A 14,265-nucleotide genomic window follows, 5' to 3' on the forward strand; every position below is an offset into this window, starting at 1 on the left:
GACCCCCAAGCCATTATAAAAATACATTGATGAAAAATATAGGGCTAAATTTTTTAAAGGTATAAAAACAAAAAACTAAAGCATGAAACAAGAAAGAGACAACACAATGAAATGTGGGCCAGATCCTCTGCTGGTGTGAAGGCAGGATATCTCCAGTAAAGTTAATGGAGCTAATCTGATTAACAGCAGCTGAGGATCTGACCCCTGGTTTCAATAGGCTCATCTCATCAACCTGGAGGACTGCATACACTGAAGAATTAATCCTCTTTTTTTTGTATTCCTCTCTTTCTACGAATTTTGGAACCTTTAAACTAATTGAATTTGTCATAATGTTCTAGATATTTTTGGTGAGATATTTATGACTTTATTGTGCATCTTTTCTTATTTCTTTAAAAATAATCTGCGCTGTTGAGAAGATTTCCAATCAAAGCTCTTCACAGTATAGAACAAGTGTGTTTGTAGAACTGGAAATTGCCAAGGACTGTCCTTTAGACTGAGCTGCCAGTCCTTATCCAAGCCTCCAATGATGGCTTCTGAGATCAGAAAAAAACGAATTCTCTGAGTGGTTTTTTTCCCTTATTGTTTCAGAAGGCAACTTTTCTTTATAACCAGTGACATTGATCCCATTTATAGCATGATTTAGGGCTTGTAGTAGACTCAACTTGCAGTGTGGTATGTTCAGCATACATAAGTCAGGGCTTTAATTCAAACTTTAGTCCCTAGTTAAGAAGGCAGAAAAATCTGCTGACATAAATTAGATAAACCTTACTGACCAGATTAAAAAAAAAAAGCTCTTAGAAAACTCAACAACATCAGTTTGCTAAATAACGCCAAGTTACACCATAATAGCGATAGAGATTTGAACAATTATTTCAAAAGTTCATAGCTATCTAATCAGTGTTATTACTCTTTGTCTCTTGCTGAGCTGTAAAATATTTCATATCACACCGATTATTTATTCAGAATACTGCAACTGTGGTCCTCCAAGCAGGCTTTTACTCTATTTAATTCTATTATATTACATTAGAAGGAAAAGGGCTAGGAAATAAACAGTAGGACAGGCATGAACAAATGTCACAGCTCTCTGTTACAAATAGAAACTGTTATGTTGGTGTGGGGGAGGTGGGAGCCAATTCCCATTCAGCTCACAACCATTTCCAGTGGTAACTAATCATTAAAATAAATAGATATGCATAATTTTAATTTCAGTGCCATTAAGCAGCCTCCTCTCAGGGAAAATAACAGATGAACTGTAAACCTTCACAATAAAATGAGAAACGGGGCATCCATTTGTCTACAGGCAAATGAGAAGGTAGCCAAATCTCCTTGCCTGGGGAATTTTAGAGCTATGGATAAATTTATATTTCCATGACGGGAGGGATTAGGGGGATGGCAAAATAGATTTCCAAGCACACAACTAAAAACCTCTGGCTGTAGACATAGAGTTAATATTGCAGGTAATGAAGTAGTACAGCAAGGCCAAAACATCGCCTGTGAAAAATCAGATTTTGTAAATTCGCATGGAAAAAGAATATATATTTTTGTTCTTGCTACTCATTTTTCATGACACAGTAACGATCATTTTTGTATGTGAATATTCATTAAGGGTTAAATATGCCCTGGGACACACACAGCTTGGATAACTGGGCTTATGCAGATGAAATGCTTGAGGGCTAGAAAAGCCATTCCACTGTCTTCCATTTGGACCACCATTAGATCCTCCCTTTGCCTGTCCCCAGCATTATCCTCCACAGTAGCCTATTCAGTGCCCATCCCTTTGTCATACAGGCAATGCAGAAACATTCCTCCATGCACCTTGGTCAGTTCCCCTCCTCCAAAGTGGAACTCAACTGCTGTGCTTGTGTAGAGCAGAGGGCCTTGTGCTGGTCCTTTTGAATCAGTGGGGAATTTTTCTCTCACTCATTCTGTCAACTGCCATTTTCATGCATGTTACTACAGTGGCTAGTAAAATACATAGCGTTTCTTTGTTTGTTCACCAGTCATTTAAAAGCCAAGTTTTCTCACTGGGAAACAAAAGTGTTAAAGTTTGAGTTATCAGGAAAATGTTAAGAAAATATGTCTTCACTGTAAATATCTACCAGTGACTGTGTGTCTAAAATAAATGTTGATGCAGTACAAGAGATTTTAACTTTTTTACAGTGACATGGGTATAAGATGGATTTGGATTTGAGTGACTATTTATCTTTTAAATTAGTGCCCTATTAATAATTCCATTGGTAGCTAGTGTGATTAAATTAATTCCAGTAAGCTCCTCCAATACAAATGTAGATCCCATTGGTACTTCTATATAATTTTTATTGTAATTTAGTATGATATCAACAGGCCATTATTCTAAGGTAATTAATTCCATCTTGTTATATTAAAAAAATCCCATTTTTTTCTTGTAGCAGTGAAAAACAAATAGCAGACAATTTAAGTTCTGAATGGCAGAATGGACTCATAGTTAAGTAATAGAATTCAGGAACCTGGTCCAAAGGCTGTTTGAAGTCATTGGGCTTTGGAGCAGGACTCAGGAGATCTGGATTCTGTCTCCAACTTTGCTACAGACACTGATTATGACCATAAACAAGTCACTTAACTTCTGGGAGCCCCTCTTTCTCCATATGTAAACTGGGTCTAGTACTACTTAAATACTTCATATGGCTTGCATTAATGTTTATAAAGAAATCCAGTGATATTATTTATAACTAATTAAAAACTCATTAAATTGCAAACAAAAACCATGCTAAAGAAGGTTAGTATTGCAAAGTCAAGCATTCAAAAGTTTAAGTGACCACGCACCCTTAATTCCCCTCCTGCTCCCATTATGATACAGTCGAATTACACAATCACATATTATTTTTTCCACAGGACATCTGCCTCTTTCAGTGCAGGGTGGACGATGTCCAGGGAATGGGTAACTATTTAATATTTCTTCTTAACCTTATTATTCAAGGTATGGGCCTAGCTCTTTATTTATTGCACACCACCCAAATCTTGTACTCAGTACAGAATTATGTATTTCCTCATGGGCTTTTTTATGACTTTCATCACTACAGTAACTGAGTGCTTCACGAACATTAATGAATCTATCTTTACATCACACACCTTTTACAGATGGGGCACTATGGCACAGAGATTAAGGTAGAAATTGTAAAAAGTATTGACTATTTGAAACTCAGAGGGCCTGTGTTTTTAAGAGTGGCCAGCATATCCCTCAGCCCATTCCGCTTCCCGCAGCCTCCATTGGCCTGGAGAGCTGCGATCGACCAAACCTGTGGACACGGCCAGTAAACAAACCGGCCCGGCCCACCAGGGGCTTTCCCTGAACTAGTGGCAGACCGGCTTTGAGAACCACTGGACTATGTGATAGATGATCACTTTACATCAAAAATCACAATAATATACAGGTTATTCCTAATCCCAAAGGACCGGTAATTTATCCCAAGTGATTTGACAATGTCTGTAGCCAGTCTTGTAATAAACTAACTAAAGATTTGTTAACCTTGTAAATAGCTCATCTCTTTTCTTAGTTAAAATAGGAAACATACTCACTCACAAATAAGTTATAGCCTTTGATTAAAAAAGCAGCTCCATATATCCTTTAGGGCTGACCCATACCAAGCATCTGGGGATGTCCTGCTTATGTTTAGGAATCTTTGCACCTCAGAGTCCAGATAGCATAAAGATCCCAGTTTCTCCTTGTCAGGAATTTTTTATCCCCTTCATCCCAGAATCCAAGCTGATGGGATGAATTCATGTGCAGGTCTCCCCTTCCTGGAGGGAGTAAGCAATGCCATCAACAAGGTCTCTGTCCTTTGATGCTATGAAATGCCTCATTTCCCATCAGTGGGCCATCTTGTGTGAGTTACACAGGTAGAGGTTTACAATTCAAACACCCAATATAACTTTATACTAGGGGGGGTACAGATATTTAGGACCCTACCAAATTTACAGTCAAGAAAAATGCATCATGGAACATGAAATCTGCTATCACACCCACCCGCTCCATGAAATCTGATCATTTATGTGCTTTACAGATTTCAAACCAGTGTTTCTCAAACTGGGGATCCTGACCCAAAAAGGGAGGGGGTCACAGGGTTATTTTGGGGGGGGTTGTGGTATTGTTACCCTTACCTCTGTGCTGGCTTCAGAGCTGGGCACCGGAGAGCAGCGGCTGTTGGCCAAGTGCCCAGCTCTGAAGGCAACACTCCGCCAACAGCAGCACAGAAGTAAGGGGGAAAAAACATATCATGCCACCATTATTTCAGCATTGCTGCTTTCACAGCTGGGTGGCCGGAGAGTGGCGACTTCTGACTGAGGGTTCCAGTCTGCAGGCAGCAGCACAGAAAGGTGGCGATACCATACCAGGCCACCCTTACTTCTGCACTGCTACTAGCAGTGGCTCTGCCTTCAGAGCTGGGCTCCTAGCCAGCAGCTGCCACTCTACAGCTGCCCAGCTCTGAAGGCAGCGCCACTTCCAGCACCGCAGAAGTAAGGGTAGCAGTACCGCACCATGCCTACAATAACCTTGTGACCCCCCCCAACTCCTTTTTGGGTCAGGACCCTTACAATTACAGCACCATGACATTTCAGATTTAAATAGATGAAATCATGAAATTTACGATTTTTAAAGTTCTATGACCGTGAAATTGACCAAAATGGACCGTAAATTTGGTAGGGCCCTACAGATATTATAAGTAGGATTAGTCCATGGAGCATCCTACAAGCATTCCATAAAGTCTAAACACATTCTTCTAACACTAATATATACTTTAACTATACTAACCCAAATTAGGCCTGAGGTGTCTCATGTTGAGTCCTTACAAAATAAAAGACACACAGTGACAACTTGTAAAACGTTTGGTTTAAGTGACTCTCCTACATCACATAGAAACTTTGTGGCAGAGACAGGGATAGACTCAATCTATCCAGGATGGCATTAAACTGCCTTAACCATGAGACTATCCTTTCTCTTCCTGTAGTTCCCTGCCTCATTCACTACAAATCTTCCAAATTTTGCAACAAACGAGGCAGGAGTCTTAATCAATGGCCTGATTCATCCCCAGAGCACCATCCATTTGATGCACTGAATGAGGTAAGGTCCTATTGAAAAAGTGGTATGTTATCATGCAATTAGACTGTACCATAATGCATATGTACAAGAGGGCTGCATTAAGATTGCACAGGCATTTGGTAATTTGAATGCTTGACTTTGCAGACTTTGCTTTTAACATATTTTAATGTAATTTCCTAGATTTTTATAAAAGCAAAGTAAAAATAATAAACCCAGCAATTCCATTATGTGGACTCATTCTGACACTACCTTTGGGCCCACAGCACAGATCTCTACCACTTCCCCTATTGGAGAAACTGGTAGAACTGGTAAGCTGTTATCGTTATCCTCTGTGGATAGCTATCCTCCCAGATGCTATAGGGGAATGAGGTACATATTTTGCCAAGAGGTTTCATAGCTATTTTGCTAGATAGCAGAGGAATGTTGATGCTCAAGAATCTTGTGTTCTATTTCTAATTCTGGAGGGGAGTGTTCTGAATAGATATTGAGCTTTCTGTATTCTCCCCTGCAGCCTGAACTATTCTCCCTCTGCTTTTCATCCTTCTGTATTCAAGTCAGGTTGTTTTCTCCTCCTCAATGTTTCTTGGGACACTGAGATTACAAGTGAGATGATCTCTCTCTACTCTCAGTTCTGGTTCTCTGTACCAGAATGGGTCCTAGTAGCCAGAAGGAGCAATTGCAGGAAAAGCACTTCTCAGATGCAGGCTGGAGCATGCTCAATGAGCTGTGAGAGAATGAAGCAGGAGTATGTGCCGTGGAATGTTCAGAGAATTTTACTACCAGCCTCTAACAAGCTTCTACTGAGCATGTGCAAAAGGTAGTTTTCAAGATTTATCATTGAGCCACATTTGGGTGGATTTTCATATTGACAGCAAAATTCACTTCTCCAGTAGTTAGGCAACCTTCACTATAAGCACTGGTACCAGCTTTACACTACTGTAACTAATACTATAATGACTCTTCATTTTTGTCAGATGTTGAATTTGTTGAAATGGTTATCAGTGGCTATAAATATATTACATATATATTCAGTTAAAATTATCAAATCAAACCAGGAAGATTAACCTATCCATAAAAAGGCACATTTCCCATTATAGCCTCAATGGTTCTCAAACTTCATTGCACTGCGGCCACTTTCTGACAACAAAAATTACTGCATGACCCCAGGACGGGGGACCAAAGCCTGAGCCCTGTCACCCCAGGTGGTGGTGGTGGTGGCAGCCCAAGCTCTGCCGACCTGGCTCGGGGAGCCTGTAACCTGATCCCCACCACCTAAGGCTGAAGCCCTCGGGCTTTGGCTTCAGCCTGGGGTGGTGAGTCTCGGGCTTTGGCTTCAGACCCAGGCCCAACCAAATCTAATGTCAGCCTCGGTGACCCCATTAAAATGGGGTTGCAACCACTTTGGGATCTCTACCCACAGTCTGAGAACTTCTGCAGTAGAGCATCCCTAGTCAGCAAATAAACTTAAGTGCACGCTTAACCTTAAGGATGTGCTTAAGTCCCTTTGACTTAAGTGCACTACTGGATATGGATAGTCTTAAGTACTTGTTTAAATGCTTTGTTGAACTGTGGTCTATGGAAGAGTCCATCACACCTGAATGCAAACGGTTCAGATTGGTTGGGAACTACTTAATCTGACATACACACTATTATCTATATGGCAGAGATCACCATTAATGATTGTATTCTCATGAACTTTATTGCTGCCATCAGCTACTTGGGTCTTCTGCCTTTAAACATTTCTTTTTCCCTCTTCCTAGATAGAAGCATATGCTAGAAAATATTTGCCTTAGCCATGTCTTGTTTTCATAAAGTCACGCTAAATTTTCTCACAGTCAGGCAAAACATGATCAATCCATACACATTTCTTGACTTCCCTCCTCTGCATTCATGACAGCAACATAAAGGAGCATTGGGGAGGAGTATCCTCCATTCATCCTCTTTGTGTCAGTTTGGGTCTTTTAGATCCTGGTTCAGGAAAACATCCTTATTCAGGAAAACACTTGAGCATATGCTTAAGTGCTTTATTGAATTGGGGTCTTAGGACCCTACGCATTTTTTGTAGGATTTACATGTCTGTAGAAAGGATTCTCAGGTAAAACTAAACAACTGAAGTGAATATTGTGTAACTTGAAAGGAAACTAATAATGCATCTGATTTTGTAAGCAAAGAACTTCAGAAATGGGTATATAATTAAAAAAATATGGTGTTAAATTCTGCCTTAAATTACACCTGTGCAGTCATATTGGTCTCACATCAGATTTAAACCAGTGTAACACTTGACTTCAGTGGATTAGAATCAAGATCATCCAATCCCATTTATCATGTCTAGTGAATATATAGCTACTCCTTGTGTATATGGAAAGAATATATAAACAAAGAGCTAGATCCTCAGCTGGTATAATTAATTTTAGCTCCACTGAGTTCAGTTGAGCAGCTATAGTTTGTTTTAGATGTGAATCTGGTCCAAAAAATCTCTTGAATTAACTCTCCAAAATTTTAGCATGTTCAAAATTTAGATCTGAATGTTGTGACTGTAAACACTAACATAAATACTAATTAAATAAAACATATTTGTTGAATAAATACAACTCAGTAAAGCCATATGTTATAGCAGCTATTTTTAAAAAAATACTACCAATGTGGCCCTCTAACAGACTTTTTCTTTCTTTAATTCTATTGTAATTTTAAAGGTGAGACAATAGATGCAATAGGATATACACAGTATTCTTTATATCAGGAGCTTAAGTTACAAATAAAAACTGCCAACACATTGGTTTCTGATCACCTCTTCATGGCTAAATTTAAGATCACTATTTTTTTTTTATTTGCTACATAGTGTAAATATTAACATCATTTATTTTCACTGACATTTTTATTTGACTAACAAGGCTGTGAACATAATTACATGATGTTCTGAAGTTGTTAATTCCACCAAGTTCATTTGTGATTTCATAGGAATGTTGTTGATTATGACGGTTACAAATTAACTTGTGCATTGTAATGAATTTTATTCACTGGGAATTGCAATGATCTCCACATTACTGCTGCATAGTTTTTTAGAGGACTCTTTATTCAACATTTATTAATGTAGCCACATCCTTTAAAATGTTGTCTGGACAAACATATGTCTTCAATTATAAACATTCAAAAATAATAGGCATGAAAGAAAAAGAACATTGCCTTTGCACATTTAGTTATGCAAAAAGAGGGTTAAACCTTTAAAAATGACCATTATCACTACATTCTCTTTGGAAATGTGAGGAGGGCTAAAGTAATTAATGTTAAAGCAAAAGTAATTAACATTACCGACAAATATCTATATTTTATATGCTTAATTTTTTTTCTGACAGGTTTTGTTTTCATAACACACACCATCTTGAAGATGAGTTAGCATGGACACCTGAAGCTTCATCTTCATTTTCTTATATACACTTTTATTTTCATTACAAGAGTATAAGAAGATAAATAAACAGGACAAAATCAATTCATACTTTTGAGTATTAAGACTATATTGCAAATGAATTCAATTTCCTGAAAATCTGAAGGTTTGAAAAAGTCAGACTTGGAACTTTTTTTTTTTTATCTTAAAATAATGGGAGCAGAAAATTAATTACTCTGTGCAGCAGCCTTAATGGTATGGACTTAGGGTCCTCCCCAGGTGTTATTTTTCTTTCATAATATGTATGCACTTCTGAAGCCTGTGTTTTTATTCTGCATTTCCATGTTCTCTATTGTTTAACTTCTCAAGTCACAAACACCTAACAACTGCCTGGTAGGAACTGTAACCCCCTTCAGAGCCTGGAACATACTGTTGAGTGCACATCCATCAAAACGGCACTGGAAGAACACTAGGAAGGATGCTGTGCCTTAATGAAACTTTAACTGCAGTGGAAATGCCTTCAGAGGTTTGTCCCTGGGTGTAACACAGGAGAAGTTAGCAAATTGGTTCCCTTTTTCATTTATCATTTGTCAGGCCTTCAATGTATTGTTTTAGTCCCATATTTTACAGCATATTATATAATCAGGACCCAATGGCCCATTGTGTTATGCCAGTGTAAAACTGGGGTAAGTCTATAGCTTTCAGTGAAGATTCACTAGTGTAAAATTAGTGCAAAGCAGTGGAGAATCAAGCCCTCATTGTATAGATTTGAGCAGAGGAGGTTACGAATGTTAGTCTTTTAAATATTTAATCTTCTTTCCTGAGCAGATAAACTTGAGAAATAAAAATCACCTGAGAGAAATATCTGTTTGCTAGTTTCCCACTTGTTACTGTATTATTGAACTTACTTTGTATAGGATACATATTTGGGTTTGTTCCTTTAAAGATATAATATGGTATATAACTATTTCTTCATCACACATATTTCATCCTGGAGATAGGTGAATCGGCTCTGAGATATTCAGATATGTGCTAAGGGAGTCAGAGGATCAAGAATGAAAGAAAATATAAGATTCCTGATCCAATTGTTTTAATTTTAATACATAATCTCTTACAAAAAAATCATAAAAAAACAAAGTGTGTTTCAGTGGAGTCTAGCTATCATTCAAAAAACTATCCCACTGTCTTTACAAAATATCCAACATTTCAAAAACAACCCCCCCCCCCCACAAATTATAGAAAATTTGGAAACGAACAGTTAAAGAATCTCTCAGTTTCCTATAACCCTTCATCACTCAATATCACCTAATTTTCCAAGGATGTAGATATCTGGGAGCCCTCCAGATATAAGTGCCTAAGATGTTAAAGTCAAGAGTTATAAAATATGCATGCTAGGTGTTTTTTGTTTCCTAAGAGTGGCCTATGGCCTTTAATCCTAATCCTTCTGCCCTTCTGCATCAGAGATTTAAGACTAGACTCCCCCCCCCCATATAAATGGCATGATGTTTTTCTTTATTTTAAAGCCATTCAACAAGCAGCTCCCACTGATGTCAGATGGACCAATGTCACATCAGGGTCCTCAGCACTGTTGAAAGACAGACCAATTATTAGTATTGATTTAGGAGTCTAACTTTAGACTTCTATTTTTGAAAACTTTGACCCAACGTCTACATGCACATGTACTAGGATTAAAGGCCACAGGCTACTGTGGCATAAGTGTATGCCTTTACACCAACTTTCCAAAGTTGTGATAATTCTCACAAACTCAGTCCATCACATTTTTTTAAATCAACAAGGAAAAATAATACTATGATTGAAAGAGTATTGCAATTTTTCATTAATATTCAAAAATGTAAATGTATCTATTCTTTATCCCTTTGAAGAATGAGGTGTGGAAGCTCTATAGTAGTTCAGTCTCTAGTATAGCTCTTTTTTTAACTCTTAGCACTTTGTCCTTAGTTTTTCCACTTTTCTCAAACCCTTATTTTCTCCTTCCTATGGGTTTTTTATTCTTCTCAACTCTTTGTTCAGTTTTCTGTATTACCTTGAATTTCCTCTGCTTTCCCATCTATTCTGTTTTCTCCTCTATCATTTTTGTCCTTGAGTTCCTCTTCTCCCAATCTCCTCTTAGATCTTGCTTTTATTCTTTTGTCATGATCTACTAAATCTTCTTAGTTCCTCATTCTCCTAATTTGTTGTCTCTTCTTCATCCACTCTAGTTTTTCGCATTTACATACACTTTTTTTTGTCTCTCTGACCCTCACTCACATTCTGTCTTGATTCTTTGTGAAGGTTTTTTGTTTGTTTGTTTGTTTCCTCTTTGTACTCTGCTTTGGACCCAGTCACTGTAAATGCTGCCAGACATCACTGATAGCAATTTTAAAATCAATCCCAGCATGCAACTTTCTCATGCATAGTTATGTGAGACTCCATTTTAGCTACACACATGATTATATGACTCTCACTGTGGTGCCTTTCCATTTCTATGGTAACACTGCATATGTACCATTTTAGTTTGATGAAGCATAACACACCTTTTGGCAAGCCAGCCCCCTCATTGGATCAAAGTAAACATAATACTACAAAGAAACTAAACAACCATGTGTAAGTACTGAAATCCCCATTCAAGTTCAAATCTTGGAGGAAGAGGATTTGCTCTACGCTCTACACTCATTTCATGAATAAAGCAAATCCTACAGATTGAAAAGTTATAAAGGATTATATTTTCATGAACACTAACTATATTATTTAAAATTACTCAAATGATAGCACTAGAAATTGAAGTCATCTACTGTGTGCACCAGTAAAGTCTTTACTAAAGACTGCCTTATTATGATAATGCAAGCTTTCCATCTTTATGGGGAAGGATGGTATTATGGATACGGTAGGACCAACAAGATGTGGTTTCAGTTCCTAGCTTTGCCTCATACTTAGTGCAGGTGTGATAAATGTGAGGGTGCTCAATAATGAATATTTTGGGTCTGTATCCCAAAATGTTACTTATGTATAGGATCTCTGAGATAGTGTGTTGGAGTGTCATGGAGGTCAGGCAGTTTGAACACTTTTCTCTGTGGGTATTAGAAGGCCAGTGATTGCAAGCCACTGAAGCTGAGTTGGTCTAAGTGATGAGCCATGGAACAACCATCTCAAGGGTATTATACTTGGTAGCTTGGCTAGCTGACTGGGAAAAAACAGTCTGGGGCAGAAGGGAGATTGTTACAGGGTCAGCGTATGAAAAGGCTATTGGGCAATATGGTAACTGAGTCCAGATACTTGTGGGGGGAGGGGAAAGGGGCTGAATGGGAAGGAGGTAGGACACTGTGAGCTAACCAAGTTTCCTTCTGAATTAAAAATGAGATGTATAATTGTACTATACTATAAAGAAGAACATTTTGTTGGGATGATAAATATTTAGGAAAGCTTTTAACCACTGAACAGTCTTAGGCCTGGTCTACACTAAGAAGCGGGGTCGAACTAGGGTACGCAAATTCAGCTATGTGAATAGTGTAGCTGAATTCGAAGTACCCTAGTTCGACCGACTCACCCATCCAGACGTGGTGGGGTCGAACTCCGCGGCTCCCCCGTCGACTCCGCCACCGCCGTTTGCAGTGGTGGAGTACCGGAGTCGACCGCAGCGCTTCCGGAGTTCGAACTATCGCGTCTAGATGAGACGCGATAGTTCGAACTCCGAGAAGTGGAACTCACCACGTCGACCCGGAAGGTAAGTGTAAACATACCCTTAGGGTACACTCCAAATGAAGATATTTTGAAACATTTACCTATTTTGACAAAGGCTCAGGACGCCAGTCCCTCATGCCATAACTATGACTGGCTAAACATTCATTACATTTAAAGCCTGTGAATGGATCAACAGATGAAAGAACTGGGGTGTGCTTTGATCATGCTTACGGAAAACACTACAGGCCAGTCAGTGGCTTCTGTGTGCACAAATAAGGAACAAGGCCACTATCATTGCAGTCCTTGCATTTGGTATAGTGCAGGTCTGCTTCCTCCATGCACCCATGAGGGTGTGCTGTGATCTAAAGCTGAGGCATATCCATGGCCCTAGCCTGTGAAGATGGTTGAACATATAGGAAGAACAGGGACCATCTTCCTAAGAGATGGTGTAGTGCAGTCCCCCTTTTTCATTCATGGAGAGATTGAGCCTCCCTGGAGTACAACCCCCTCCAGAGCCACCTCTGGACTAGTGCAGCTCCACATTGCTCTTAACTCAGGCCAACATCTAAAAGCCACATTTTGGCCCCACGTAAATAGGTGAAATATAAAAGTATGTTTCATTATATCTACAGCCATGGAAATTACAGAACAATACAACTGGTTCTTCGGGACAGGGACTATATCTTTATGGATTGTCCCTAAGCATAAAAGCAATGTAAAATAAATCATAATTATGATATTTTTTGGAAAAAAACACCTGGATTTTACTGTGTCCTAATGACAATGAAACGAGGCAAAATGTAAAGAAATCTATTTTAGTTTTGAATGAATGATACAGTAGTCCTGGAGATCTAGCATCATTAATTTTTGTTTTTACCTTTATGTTCTTCCCTATCACTAAACACTAGAAATTCTTTCACTCCTTGTTTGCATTATTCCACCTTATTCTATGCCTAGTCCCCACTCTCTCTTTTAATACTTTCCCCCCACCCACATTTAAAGCAAATGGAGCTATGCTGATTTACAACATCTGAGGAGCTGACCCTTATTCTTTCTCCCTTAGCCTTTATTCCTTACTTCCCTTTTCTAGTCATGTCACACTCTCGGGTGCAATCCAGACCAATGAGATCTTGTGTCACCACTTGTCCTGTAACTCTGGGTGCCACACAGTGCTTTGCTGTTGTAGCTTCCAACCTGGGCCACTCTCAAACAGCCTAACATCATGCTGGTTGCACCCTGAGAGTCTGTGTATAGCTACAGCCCTGGCCTAGCAGCTCTGACCTCAGAGCCTGTCAGCAACACTCTAGTCACACACTGGCTTCTACCATCATTGGTTACTATTTGCAGGGTGACCCCAACAAACCCACAGTTCCAAATTTCCTCAAAAATGTGTATTATGCACTGTCCAGCCCTGTTCTGGGCAATTCAGATATGAGAGGTCCATTGCCCCATATAAAGGATCCATATCCAACTGTTTGATACTTTAATTGGAGTTACCCAAACAGTTCAGTGTAAACATGACACCGGTTTAGTTTATATTAAAATAAAAACAAGTTTATTTAACTACAAAGAGAAAAATTTTAAATGAGTGAAAGTATAAGGTATTAAAGTCAGAAATGGTTACAAGAGATATAAAGATAAAATGCTTACTAGTAGCTAAAATCAATAGGCTAGAATTGGTTCAAGATAAAATCCTTACCTCAGGATGCCAGCAACATGGCTGACCTAATTCTTAGGTCAGGAACTCCCCCAAAGTCAAAGAGCTGGTCCCTTTGTTGTCTTAGGTGTAAGAGAGATAGAGAGAGAAAGACTGGGATTTTTTACCCCTCACTTTTAGAGTCCAGTCACCCTTTGAAATGCATGTTCCTGTGGATTACCCCTAGATAAAGTTCATTCCAGCTGTGAGGACAGAGCCATGGAGTCTCATGGTAAAGGAGGTTCCATGCTGTTGTTTGCTAAAATGTAGATCAATCCGTTCCTGGCCCCTTCATTGCCTGAGAATGGCCACTTGATCGGTGATTGTCTATCAACTCTCATGATACCTGGCTAGAAGCATCAGCTTGCCCTTTGTCTTTGAGAAACCTGTTTTATCACCTCCCCAGACTTGTCTGATAAAAAATCATAATTC

General features: G+C 38.9%; 1 long non-coding RNA gene across 1 annotated transcript in view; it reads left to right on the forward strand.

The window, feature by feature from the left end:
• Positions 1-9,323, forward strand: part of LOC120395202 — a 58,467-nt gene extending 49,144 nt beyond the window's left edge. The window contains exons 2-4 of the long non-coding RNA XR_005592517.1: positions 2,872-2,917; positions 4,986-5,098; positions 8,431-9,323. This is a non-coding gene — a long non-coding RNA (uncharacterized LOC120395202). The remainder of the gene's footprint in view (positions 1-2,871; positions 2,918-4,985; positions 5,099-8,430) is intronic.
• Positions 9,324-14,265: the final 4,942 nt, after the last annotated feature.

The sequence above is a fragment of the Mauremys reevesii genome, linkage group 1 (assembly GCF_016161935.1).
Source record: "Mauremys reevesii isolate NIE-2019 linkage group 1, ASM1616193v1, whole genome shotgun sequence".
In the NCBI taxonomy this organism is placed as follows: domain Eukaryota; kingdom Metazoa; phylum Chordata; order Testudines; family Geoemydidae; genus Mauremys; species Mauremys reevesii.